The sequence below is a fragment of the Magnolia sinica genome, chromosome 11 (genome assembly GCF_029962835.1).
Source record: "Magnolia sinica isolate HGM2019 chromosome 11, MsV1, whole genome shotgun sequence".
Lineage (NCBI taxonomy): Eukaryota > Viridiplantae > Streptophyta > Magnoliopsida > Magnoliales > Magnoliaceae > Magnolia > Magnolia sinica.
This window is the reverse complement of record NC_080583.1, coordinates 838,168-852,139: the sequence shown is the minus strand read 5'-3', so window position 1 is coordinate 852,139 and position 13,972 is coordinate 838,168.

The window sequence follows — 13,972 nt, the reverse complement described above, 5'->3', positions numbered from 1 at the left end:
CAATGGTTTAATACAAACTCATTGGACCATCAGATGGTTAGGAATACCCAATCAGCATGCTTTTCCACTGTGGTCTCATCCACAGTAGGACCCACGATCTCAACCGGCTGGGAAATATTGTGGAAGTTACCGGTCTTTGTCTAATTCATGAAAGGTTCCAAAATACTAGACAGCTCAAACAGAGAAAGGCTAGTATTTTAAGAGAAATATTCTGATACTCTGACACACTAGAATGGATAATACGCGGGCAGATAGAAATTACTGAGAAGCTGCATGTATGGAATATAAATAATCCAAGATTAACCATCTAAATTATAGTTACCAACATTTTATTTTATTTTTCGGTTAGCTTGTTAGTACACACACTCCATGTTAGCCACCCCTGCTAGGGATCGATGCCAAGACCTCAAGTGTTGAAATGAGGTATCTCCAGTCAGTCTGCCAATTGAGCTATGGATTTGGGTGTATTATAGTTACCAACATGAATACGAACGAACAGAAAATTAATTTTCTATTGAGTTATATAACTATCAGATTATTTAAGATTTATTGGACAGTCCAATAATGAAAATACATCCAAGGGTTCAATTTCAACAAACAAACTTCCACTAAGCAGAGGTTAGGAATGTTCAACCAATAGGGTTCATGATTAGTTGGTTTCTATGAGTTAATATATATCACATGTACCATTAAGAAATGCATGTGTACAATGCGTCCTACATGGTAGAGTATCAAATAACTCCCTTTATTTTAAGAAGGGTTTTAGGTCTAGATGGCCATATCATGAGCTTATATGGATCAAACTTAAGATTTTGTAGTCTTGAAATCATTTTTTCATTCTTTAAAGAACTAAGATATCACTCTACCACAACTACCACTCGTACGATAAGCTCTTGCTTAGAAAAGAAAATTATCATTTTAAAAATGGATGTGACCTCACTAAAAATTAAAATTTGGCACACTCATCGATTAATTTGATCAGTTTATTCTAATTGGATAGTCGTGAACCCACAAATTTTTTTTTACAACAACTATAGTAGCATTACGTGTTAATTCTAATTTTTTTTCCTTCAGTGTGGTCCATATGTGATGAATTTTGTCTCCAAATTTGAGCATATGACAATAAATTAAAACACCTTACATGTGGACGAGTTAAATTTACTTCACAATAACCCATTAGGCTCCACAGAAGATGTGAATGTGATCAAAACGTGGCACACCCCACTAAATTATATATCTAATTTACTCGTTAGAAAGGTAATTTGATGAATTTTAGAATGGTTATAGAGTCATCTCATTTGAATACTATTTATTTTTTCAAAAGTGGGCCCAAAGTTTATCATTCACTGTGAATCGCTGATATTCATTATGGGTCAACATTTAACGAAAATAGTCATAACTCCTTCATTATATATTTAATTTGGATGATCTTGACTCATTGAAAATGTAATTTGATGAAATTTCAAATTGATTTAAAATGATCACATTTGACTGCCCAAAAGTGAGTGCAAAATTTATCATTCACTATGGATCATGGATGAACTTTAGGCCTATTTTTGAAAAGTCAAATGGTGTTCAAATGAGATTATTTTAAATACATTTGAAAGATCATCAAATTATTTTTTCAACAAGTATAAGATCACCCAAATAGAACATGTTGCGAGGAGTTATGACTATTTTTGTTAAATCGATGGCTTATAATGAATATCGATCTACAGTAAATAATGAACTTTGGGTCCAAATTTGGATAATAAAATAGTATTCAAATGAAATATTTTCAAATTCATTTGAAAGTTAATCAAATTATTTTTCCAACGAACATAAGATCGGACATGTAACGAGAGAGTCATGACTATTTTCATGGGATTAACAATCGACAAAGAATATTTGCAATTAATCCACAGTGCAAATATCAGCGGTCTACTCTTAATATTAGTGGTCCATAGTAAATATTGACAAACTACACTGAATATCAACTATACACAATGAAAATATGGGCGATCAAAAGTAAATATCGATGATTCACCATATAACATTTATCAATTACAACATACTTCCATCTCAATATTCTTCCATTACAATGATTATCCATTCCAACATCCATCACATTAATCGATTACAACATTCTTCTATTATATACACACACACACACACACACACACACACACACACACACACACACACACATTTATTACAGTATTTTTTTACAACCTTTTTCATTTCACAAACTCTCACCATTCATACCAAATAATAATAATAATAATAAACTTAAAAAACAACTATAAAGAAAATCAAGGAATGAAGAAAAAAAAAGTAAAAAGGTAAGAATGATGAATGAGGAAGAAAGAAGAAGGAATAGAATAAAAAAATATCATCCATCCCTGTTATAAAAAAAAATCAAGGAAGGAAGGAAGAAACATTCAAATGACCCCACTTTTTAACCATCTACATCTTACGTGGGGCCCACTAATCTGTTGTGAAGTAAAGCCAACTCGTTCAAATGTAAGGAGTTTTAATTTGATTTCATTTATTTATGTTTGATGAGAAAACTCATTATAAATGGACCACATTGAAATAAACAATTTAAAATTAACACAATGTTAGCGTAGTTGTGGATCATAGAAAACTTCAAATAAAAAAGAATATATATATTTCTTACTGTTGGTTCATAATTGTTCATAGGAAATAGTTATGATTCGATCATTAAAAACTTCTTATCTTGATATTTGATTTTTTTTTTTTTTTCCCTTGGTTCCGATTTTTATAACCTCATGATTGGACATAAACATCAACGTGGGCCCTAGGAAATTTTTAGTGGTGAGCATCAATCCCTACTACTTTGGTATAGTCCATCCGTAATTTGGAGATGATTCATTTGTGAGCTCATGCCCTAAAATGAGCTGAAAATTCACATGGACATGCGAATATACTATATATATACATAAAGGTGGGCCCCATGGTTATAGCGACACTGTGGTCAAAAACAGATTGCATGCCACGCTCGCTGATCTCTAGCCATGAACAGACAGTTTGTGGGCGGGCCCACCTATGTATCTTTTTATCATGACTTCTATTCATTTTCTCATATCATTTTAAAGTATGATAATAAAAAAAAATAAAATTTAAGGCCAATCTAACGCTCAAGTGGACCACACTACATAAGACTCTTGCATCTAATGCTCGATCTGCCTCTTTTTTTCTTTTTTTTTTTTGCACATACATTATAATAATAATAATATGAGAAAAAAGGATGGAGTGGGCCCGTCCACAGAACTGCCCCTTCGTGGCTAGAGATGGGCCACTACGTGAAAAATGAAAAAAAAGGACGGATTTAGAGACGGTTCTGGACCGTCTCTAAAATTGCTTGGTTTAAAGACACTTTAGAGACGGCTGTAAACCGTCTCTAAAATTTTAGACGGCCCCTGACCGTCCTTAATATTGTCTAAAAAATTTGAACGTCCACAAATCATTTAAGACGGTCGTTGACCGTCTTGTATGGGTCATTTGAGACAGTCATTGGCCGTCCACATTAGAGACGGTCCTTGACCGTCTTATATGCGGTCATCTGAGACGGCCATTGGCCGTCTCTATTAGAGACGGTCATTGGCCGTCTTTTACTTGTAATCTGAGACGGTCAAAGACCGTCTCCATTAGAGACGGTCCTTAGCCGTCTTATAGTCCTGGCAAAGACCGTCTATATTAGAGACGGTCCTAAACCGTCTCTATTGGAGACTGTCAAAGACAGTCTTTATTAGAGACGGTCCTAGACCGTCTTATAGCCCTGTCAAAGGCTATCCTAATGCTCAAGTCAAAATTTAAGAAGCCCAAAAAAATTATAAATTTCAAAAAAAAAATTAGTTGAAAAGCTTAGAAAAATAATTAACAATGTTTAAGAAAAGTTTAAATTTTGAAAAAAAAATTGTAATTTTATAAAAATCTAGATTTCGAAAAAAAAAAAATTAAGAACTTTGAATAATGTTGATAATTTTGAAAAAAATAAAATTCGATAAAAAAAATAGTATTTTGAAAAAGAAAATTAAAAAATTAAACAAAATTGTGAAAAAATTAACAAATTGCAAAAAAAAATATATTTTAAAAAAAAGAAAACTAGATTTTGTATTTTGACAAGAAAAATTAAAAAGTTATATAACAAAAGTGAGATTTAAAAAATGATATTTTGAAAGAAATTTTAAAAAATTAAACAAAATTGTGAAAAAATTGACAAATTGTAAAAAAATATATATTTTAAAAAGGAAAACTAGATTTTGTATTTTGACAAGAAAAATTAAAAAGTTATATAACAAAAGTGAGATTTTAAAAATGATATTTTGAAAAAAAAAATTTAAAAATTAAACAAAATTGTGAAGAAATTGACAAATTGTAAAAAAATATATTTTTTTAAAAAGAAAACTAAATTTTGTATTTTGACAAGAAAATTGAAAAGTTAGATAACAAAGGTGAGATTAAAAAAATGATATTTTGAAAAAAAAAATTAAAAAAATTAAACAAAATTGTGAAAAAAATTGACAAATTGTTAAAAAAAATATTTTTAAAAAGAAAACTAAATTTTGTAAAAAAAAATGTTAAATTTATTTATAATGAAAATGATATTTAGTTAAAAGAGTAAAAAACATATACATTTTTTTTAAAAAATGTTAAATTTATTTGTGAAAAATAAAATTACTAAATTATTAGGCACATCCACTAATTGAACCTTTAATCATTTTTGGACAATCTAATCAGTTCAAATTAAAGAGTAAATAACTTCAGATGTTTAAATCAAATTTCACTGAAATTGTTGATCAATCTTGTATGCCCAATATCTTTCTCATATGTAGCATGATTGAGGCGAGTAACTAGTCAAATTGAGAGTATTGATCAGTAAAATAGAGTGAATGGACTAGACATGTAAAATGGTCCAAATATTCTTGTTAAAATTGTGACCCAACTTACTGACCTCATGAGCACCTAAGAATTGATGTTAATAAGTTTTGTGGGCCCCATCAAGATGTGTGTCGAACATCAACACCGTGGATTTGATGTGTCCCTTTAGGTTATAAGATATCTCAAAAATCATCGGTAAACGAAACTCAAGTGGGCCATACCATTTAAAACTATGTGAAGGCATCCTAAAAAATATAAAAGTACTTGGTGGGGCCCACATGAGTTTTGAATGCGGTTGAAACTTGGTCTGACCCCTCATCCAAGTGGGACACACATAATGAGTGGGTTGGATATGTGAATCACAATTAGGCAGCCCAATATATGATTATGAATGTTTTAAGGAAACCTTTCTCCACTACATTTGAGTTACTTGTTTCCTTTACCAGAGTAAACTCTATGGGGTTCACCGTTATTTATTTATTTTATCCACTCCGTTCATCCATGTTAACAAATAACTTGAGGTCTGAAGAATCAAAAGAAAGCATATCCAAAGCTCAAGTGTACCACACCATAAGAAATAGTGTGATTGAACCTCTACCATTGAAAATTTCTTGGAGGCCATAGAAGTTTTGGGTCGAGTAAATATTTGTGTTTTTTCTTCATTCACATCTTTTTGATATTATGAACAGGTTGGAGGGCAAATAAACATTACTGTGGGCCTAAGGAAGGTATCAACCTAGAAATCATTATTCCACATTGTTTGGTGTGGCATGGTCCACTTGAGCTTTGGATTTACTGAAAATTTAGGATCAACCCACACCGTTCATCCATTTTTCGAGATAATTTTAGAGAATTATCTAAAAAATGAATCATATCCAAAGATTAAGTGGACCACACTACAAATAAGGGGAACGGATTGACTACTCCCCCTAATACCATCCAATGGCTGGTGGTTGGTGCTCTATGAGCCCTACCATGATGTATGCGTTTAATCCATGTCGTCTATCTATTTTTAAAGATCATCTTACAGTATGAGACCAAAAATGACATATATCCTAATCTTTAATGGACCACATTCCAGGAAACAGTGTTGAATGAGCGTCAACCATTAAAAAACATTTTGGGGCCATAAAAGTTTTGGATCAAGCTGATTTTTATTTTTCCCCTTCATCTGGCCATGTATGACCTAACCAACATATTGGATGTCAAATAAACAGTACAATAGGCCTTAGGAGGATTTTAATGATGGATATCCAATCACTATTGTTTTCATATGGTGTGGTGCACCTAAGATATCGATTTATATACTTTTCATTTTTGGGATCAAGTCATAAAATGATCTTTATATACCTCTCAATTTTAGACCCCACCATGATGTATGTTTTGTATCCACACCTTCCATCCATTTGGAGATATCATTTTAGGGCAATGTCCAAAGAACGAGTTAAATCCAAAGCTCTAGTGGACCCCAGCACAGAAAACAATGGGACAGTAATGCCCACCATTAAAAACTTCTAAAGGCCACAAAAGTTTTTGATAAAGTTGATATTTGTGTATTTCCTTATTTCATGTTTTAAAAAAAAAAAAAAAAAAAAAACTTTTGAACCAGTTGGATTTCAAATAAACATTCCAATGGACCTTAGGATAGTTTCAACAGTGGGAATCACCCTCGTTGTTTTCTGTGGCGGGGTCCACTACAAATTTTTATCTGTCTCATTCTTTGGCTAATGACTTAAAGTAATATCTCAGAATGGATGGACGGTGTGGATATAACAAATGCATAATGGGTTTTTATATTTTTTTAAAATATTATATATATATATATATATATATATATATATATATATATATCGTAATAATATATATGGAGAAAGGTTCTTTACGTAGAGCTCATGGGAACTCCCCATGAGGTCGAGCTGTGTGGGCCTCACTATGATGTGTGTCAAACATCAACACCATGCATTTGATGGGTCCCCTTTAAATTATGAGATATCCCAAAAATCAGCCGTATACGGAACTCCGATGGGCCATATCATTTAAAATCATGTGAAGACATGCCTAAAATATATAAAAGCACTTTGTGGGCCCCATCTGAAATTTGGATGCGTCTGAAACTTGGTATGACCCCTCATCCAAGTGGCACACACATAATGGATGGGCTGGATTTGTGAACCACATCTCGGTGGACCCAAAAAATAATTATGAATATTTTAATGGAGGGTAACCCCTCTCAACTTTTGTTTGTGGTGTGGCCCACACAAGTTACAGATTGACTTGAGTTTTAATCCTTGGCCCCACCATGGAATGGTGCATCTGACTGATGGGGTAGATGTTTGACACACAGAAAATGGTGATGTCAATTAACGGTGGACGTCCAATCATTACTGTTTTTCCTGTGGTGTGGTTCATGTGAGATTTATTTCGAGCTAAATTTTCTTTTATCAACATTAAAATTTTTTTTACAACTAGATGTATGGTGTGGATTAAACACAAACATCACGGTGAGTCCCATAGAGCCCTACCAGATCCAAAGCTTAAGATAGCGTTGTTATTTGCACGGTGAACAGTTGTGAGTTTTGTATTTTAAGTAAAATAGTGGTGACTTGTTCATGGAAGAAGTGGGTTTGAGATATGGATATCCAGACCATCCAAATAATGGGTCTTGCTGTAGATTGTTTATATTTATAATTTTCTTATGTAATAGTATCTTAACCATCAAGTAACTTGAACCTTAATTGTACGGTTGTGAAGACCGTTTATTTTATAAATTATGGAAAACTCACATTTTCCGGATTTGAATCTTTTATCCCATTTCAGAAGAGGAATTTCCAAATCCCTCTTTCGACCGCCATTTTCTTCCTCTCCGTTTCCTCTTTCGAGCACCCTCTTCATCGCCGGTCGAGATTGGGCTGTGAGTCTTTCGAGCGCCCTCTTCCTCACCAGTCACCGTGCAGAACCATCTCAAATAGGTGAGCATTCGCATGACTGCACTCTACATTTCTGTTTCTTCCATCATTAGTTTTGTTGCATAGAAGATGGTGCACGTTTCATTTTAAGGCAACGTTTCATCAACGCCTGGCCCATCTAATGAGGTCCCTAGTTTCTTCGATCTCATCAGTTTTGTTGCATAGAAGATGGTGCACGCCATTTTTTTAATGTCTGGCCTCAATGAGATTTGTGTTTAATCCCTATGAATGATATTATCAAAATTTTATTTTTTGGAGAGATATTTTTTGAAATGCTTCCTTCAGATCTAAAAATGGTGTAGGATTCAAGTTCTTCTTTCAAATGAGCTCTTGAAATGATTAGATCCGAAAGTGGAGTTTTTTTTCCTGCAAAGTTTGAGAGATTTCATATGTACGTTGCAAAGTTCCTTTGAATCACTTTCTAGAACTGAAAATGGCGTACAATCCCTTGAATTGATCTTGGAGGTTCTGTTTTGCAGGAATCTGAGAGAATTGCATCTTTTATGTTGGAAATGTCTTTGAAGTGATTATTCCTGAGTGGAAAATGGTGCAGAATTCAACATCTTCCATCAAGAGAGCTCCTGAATTGATTAGCTCTAGAGAAGGGTAGATTTTTCCTTTTTGTTCTTACCGGCAATCTAAGAGATTCTCATGTCCCTGACAAATATTGCCGAGTTTTTTTAAAATCTTGCAATTTTTGTGAAATATTAATTAAAAAAATTGTTATCATGTCATTATCACGAGATACCAAAATCTCGGCAGTTTTTAATTATCTGTTATTTTATACCGAATTTATTATGATATTAAATGGAATTATTTGAATTATTTTTTTTTCAAATAATCATTACATACATGCATATAAATAAAATGATATGTTAATTTATCATAAATATTTTAAAATTTTATGTTTTAAGTGAGATTTTCCCAATAAATACACTGAGAAAAACTTCAAAAATCTGAAAATCCCTTGAGAAATTCCTAACCGAAAAATAGGTGAGAATGAGATTTGTCACTGTGATTTACATATGTGATGTTAAAAATTCTTTTGAATTGTTCCTAATGGTTTAAATGGTGAAGAATTTGTGTTCTTTTAAAAGAGTGCTTGAATGATTAGCTTTCAGGATGGAATCTAAGAGATTTTTGGTGATGCTATAAATTTCTTGAAGTAGCTTCGTTTGGAGCTGAAAATGATGTAGAGTTTGACTCCCCTTTCAAGTGCTCTAAGATCGATACATCCAAACTACGACATCTTTGCCTCACTGAATTCGAAGAACTTTCATTGTAAAATTAGATTATTATTTTTTTTAATCGCTTTTTCGGGAAGTGAAAATGGTTTATAATTCAACATTTGCTTCCCTCTAGAGTCTCGCATATATCTGAAAATCAGATAATGAAGTTCAAGATCAGCAAGGCCTGCGATCTGAGCTCCATTTCTGTCCTTCCACCACATTCCAGGTCCAGATTTATCAAGAAAACCCGATCCGGTCACATTTATAGTCTTCTTTTGTGGTGATTTTCTTACTCTGTTCATGCAGGAGAGGAAATCCAATCCCACCAGGAGCAGATACTTCAGTTTTTGGTAAAAGCCAAGGTTCTTCGTAGTTCCGGTCGCATTCGCAATAGTCATTTTCACAGGGCATGTCAATGTCTCAGCTCTCACGGAATTCTCAAGAGGAAATTGTGACAAATGAACATGTAGGGAACTTAGATATTGCCTTAATTTTCCAGATATTTTACATGAATTTATGATACATTTTATTTTCATTTCCTGCTAATATGACATTATGATGAAATTTAAAAAAATTAAATAAAAATCGCATTTTCTATGGTTTTTCCTTTTTTGGAAGAAATTGTGGTGAATTACTGCAAGAAACTCGATTTTAAGCTCATGATTATAAGCTAAAAATAATAATTTAGTTAGTTCCATTTTCTTGTTTTATGGTAGGCATCATTGCAAGTTATATAAGAAACTCTTTTTTTTTTTCTTTTTTTTTTTAAATCCTTTTTTTTTGGAGGAACGAAATGTGTGTGTGTGTGTGTGTGTGTGAGAGAGAGAGAGAGAGAGAGAGAGAGACTTTAATTTCCTTTGATTTCCTGATTCTAGAAAGCTCACAGGGAAATTAGATTAGTCGCATGAGTTTACACTAGATTTCCCAAGGAAGTTGTAGTAATCTTTTACATGAATTAGGGTGGTGATTTTGCATGAAGTCATCTCTATTTTTATCTTCCTGTTATTTGAGATTGTGATGATGACCTTGAAAAAGAAAATTGAACTTGCTTTGGTTTTTCCCATATTGAATCAGATCATGGCAAATAAACACAAGAAACTCGATTTTGCCATCAGTTTTCAAGTTTTAGAGGAATAAGTAGCACTCATACATGTCTTTGGTAAGCTTTTGATTTCCTCTTAATTAAGTTGTGAGGATACAGTTGAAAGGAGTTAATGCTTTAATTGATGCTAAATTTTTTCTTCTCATCTTTGAAAGCGATCAAGAATATTTTAGGAAGCCCAATTTTGCCTGAAATTCCAGGGTTTGGAGGAATTAGGTGTGACTTTTAGATGAATTCATCTTTAAGTCACTTTCTTTTCCTATACTATGAGAAATTTTTGATAAATTTGCTAGCATAGAAAAATAATAATATTTCTTTTTCTATAAAAATTCACAAAAAACCAATTCAAATTTTGTTCAAGACAAGTTGCACTCAGGTATTTCGCTTTTGAAGTTTGGTATTATGGAGAGTTTCCACTATGCATGAACTATTATAATTAATTTTTGTAAATAAATTGTGCAGGATGATAATGATGTCTGGTATAAAAAATAAATGAAAAGAAATGTCATCCTGCATTAATTAGATCCAATTTTTTCATGTGTATGTGTGCATGTTTGGGTCTTGCAAGACTGGAATTCATAGCAGTCCACTGACTTTTAAATTTATCTAGAATTTTTGCCAAATTTAAGAAAATATTAGATGCATATATTTGGATTGATGAGTATAATCTTTGCTACCATCTCTGTTGCTGCTGCCAAAATTTCCAGATCCTTCTTGAGTTACTATTTCTTCACATCTTTAGCAACACTTCTTTTTCTTCTTGACCAATCATGTGCACATTGTAAATTTAGAGATTTGGTTCTCAAGACTAGTCATTGAAGAGGATTTCTTGCTTGGCGCCTATTACTTACACGCGAGAAGATACTCATTGAAGAGGATTTCCGTGTGGACCGATTCTATCAGAACAAAGATTGTTCTCTTTTCTTGAACAATCCTCTGTTTAAGAGTGTAATGTTGGATACAATGGATTGTATTGTCAATTATTTCAGTGCAAATTGGAAAATTCTTTAGCTACATTATCATAGAAACTAAAATTGATTTGATTTAACTCCGCCTTTCATGGGTTTTGTTCTATTATACTAAACAGGCTTGTGCTAGGAATCCTAATCATGCATTCATGGGGCTTGTCAGCAAGGGTCTTGAGCTATGGATATATTAGGTATGAAAACTGCACTCTCTAAAAACTGATTCTTTTCTGATTTTCTGGCAAAATATTGCAAAAACTGGTGCAGAACTCAAGGTACCTGTCATCCTTGATCCCTACTCTGATTGATTGTCTGTTTGCTGAGTTTGGAGTTCCCAAAGCACCAATTCACACAGGAAACAATGTAGTAAACAGTTCCACTGAAATTCTTGTTCCATGCATATTCTGTTTTTAGGCTGTTTGCACAGAGGGGAGTGTCACCCATATGCTAGCAATAGTCCACTATGTCAGAAGATCCAAAACCTTCAACTGGAGTATGGCAAACATATTTTCCAGTTCAGGACTGAAAATTAGGCAATGTGTTTCTTGAACAGAGGATCTGCCACGTGTGAAGCTCAGGTACATAGCTTACTATGAGCAGTCCTAATAACAGGGTAGCATAGTAAGCATAGCATCCAATGTTTGTATGTGATCGTTCCTCATTAATTAGAGAGAATTTTCTTATGATTAAAAGCAGGAATCGGGTCCTGGGTTGGGCTATTACGTCACCATCATCAACATATGGCTGATTTAATAGCCATGTAGCCACATTTCCAACATGGGATATTTATTGGAAAGTTAAAAAGTGAAAAATCCAATGTTCCTGTTTTAACAAAAAAGATGCCCACTAATTCATATGTTAGGACTGTTCAAACAATATGATGTTTGGAATGTGTCTTAGAAGTGTAGCAGTGTTGCCTATTTTCATCCATCGTTTTCGTATGGGCCCACCATCTTGTATGCAAGCATTTTGTAACATATCTACTATCACATTATAGTAGCCAGTTTGAATGGTTGCATGGCAACTGTATCCAACCTGAAAAATCCTGTGAACAAATGGTGTTATGGTGTTGTTCTTATTACGGTGGGATATCCATTCCTTTTTAAAATTAGAATCTAAACTGTCATTAGTTATGATTGCTGCAGCCAAATTTTATTCATTGTTTCCTGTTCTGAACTTGGCAGCACAATAAACTTCATGTGATATTGAAATCAGTTTCTTCTTGCACTAGAAAAAGACTCGAGCAGGGTCTTTTTGGTTTTTCGTGTTATCATCAACATATGGCTGATTGAATTAAAAGTAGGAATTTCTATTTTGTCTAAAAGAAACTACTGATGTCCATCTTCTCGGCACTATGTCCATCTTCCAAAGCTGCCAGTCTTCCTTCTTCACATAGGTATTTACACTACCTTTTTTGTCAGGCACAATTCCAGCTGAGACAACGACCACCTTCCCTGGGAAATCAGCCAGCTCTACCACCTCTCCATGCATGTCAATTGCATCAGAGGATCTGTAGAAAACACTGCAAAAATGGCATCCATCAAGCTAGAGACTGCATGCTAGTTGGCAAGGAAAATGTCCAAGTTGTAATTAGTATAATATGTACCAAGGAACTGTTTCATTTGTTCCTTTTTCTTTTTTTTTTCATTTTATGTTTGTCCATCTTTGTAATATGAGTTAAAGTAGAAGAAGTTATTTTATTGTCTAGGCTTGAGAGGAGGTCCATAATGTTTCGCTAGGGAGTTCACATGGGTGCATGATCAAAGCTTTCTACCAGGTGCAAGCCACAATCTAGCTTCTATTGCACATAAAATTCAGGTAAGTGAGTCTAACTCACCTTGTCTAATAGGTACGTAGCCCATTGATGAAGTTATTACTATTATTTTTTATATATCTATCTAGATTTGGGGGCATAATTTGGACAGTTCAATCTAAGTTACATGTGTACCACGGTGGCATTTTTAATGCCTATGCATCAACCATTCCACTCAAGCAGAGTATCAAATTTTTTTGTATACAAATAATGGCCTTAGTGCACTTGTGCAACGGTATCCAAAGCATGAATGGACCCTCATGGTTGCCAACAACATTCTAGAAGTTTTCTAGACAAATACCTTCATGCTGATCAACAACATAATGGCCTTAGTGCACTTGTGCATGCATGCTTGCGTGAGTATAGCTCACCTCCTGTTAAAGAGGCATTTGTAGGATGACCTATCTAGGAATGCTTTTTATTCTTTAGGTTGTCATGGTAATGATTATCAATTGTGTTGTCGGCATATTTTATTAGTTTTATATTTTATATCTCATCCAACTTGATTAAATACTGACAATCATTTTTGTCCATGGTTCTAGGTTTGCAGGACTCCACTTAATGGAGTCATGAGTTCATACTCAGATATGTAACAGGTTTCTAATAGGGACATGAAAACTTGTATGAAAACGAAGTCATCTTAGGCATTTGGTTTTTTTCTTGAAGTAAAAGTATTGCATTTGGTATGCTTTTCTGCTTCTTTGATTGGTTACAAGTGCCTTTAGTAGTCCTCTCTGTATTTGAGTTTCCAATATAATTAATATGATGATCATGATGTTAAGTAGTTATGCTAACTTAGCAAGACTAATGCACATCATATTGTTTGTTTTTCACTACTTCGTTCTTCTGATGATGTGTAATCCTCATAATAACTCTTGTTCTTTACTTCAAAAGAAATAGAAATATAGTGGTATCTAGTTCCTTGCAAGAATATAAAGGATGCTGGTTCTGTTTCTAACTCCCACTAGAGTTGGATGTGTATTGTAATTTACAAGACAATATCTTCAGACATC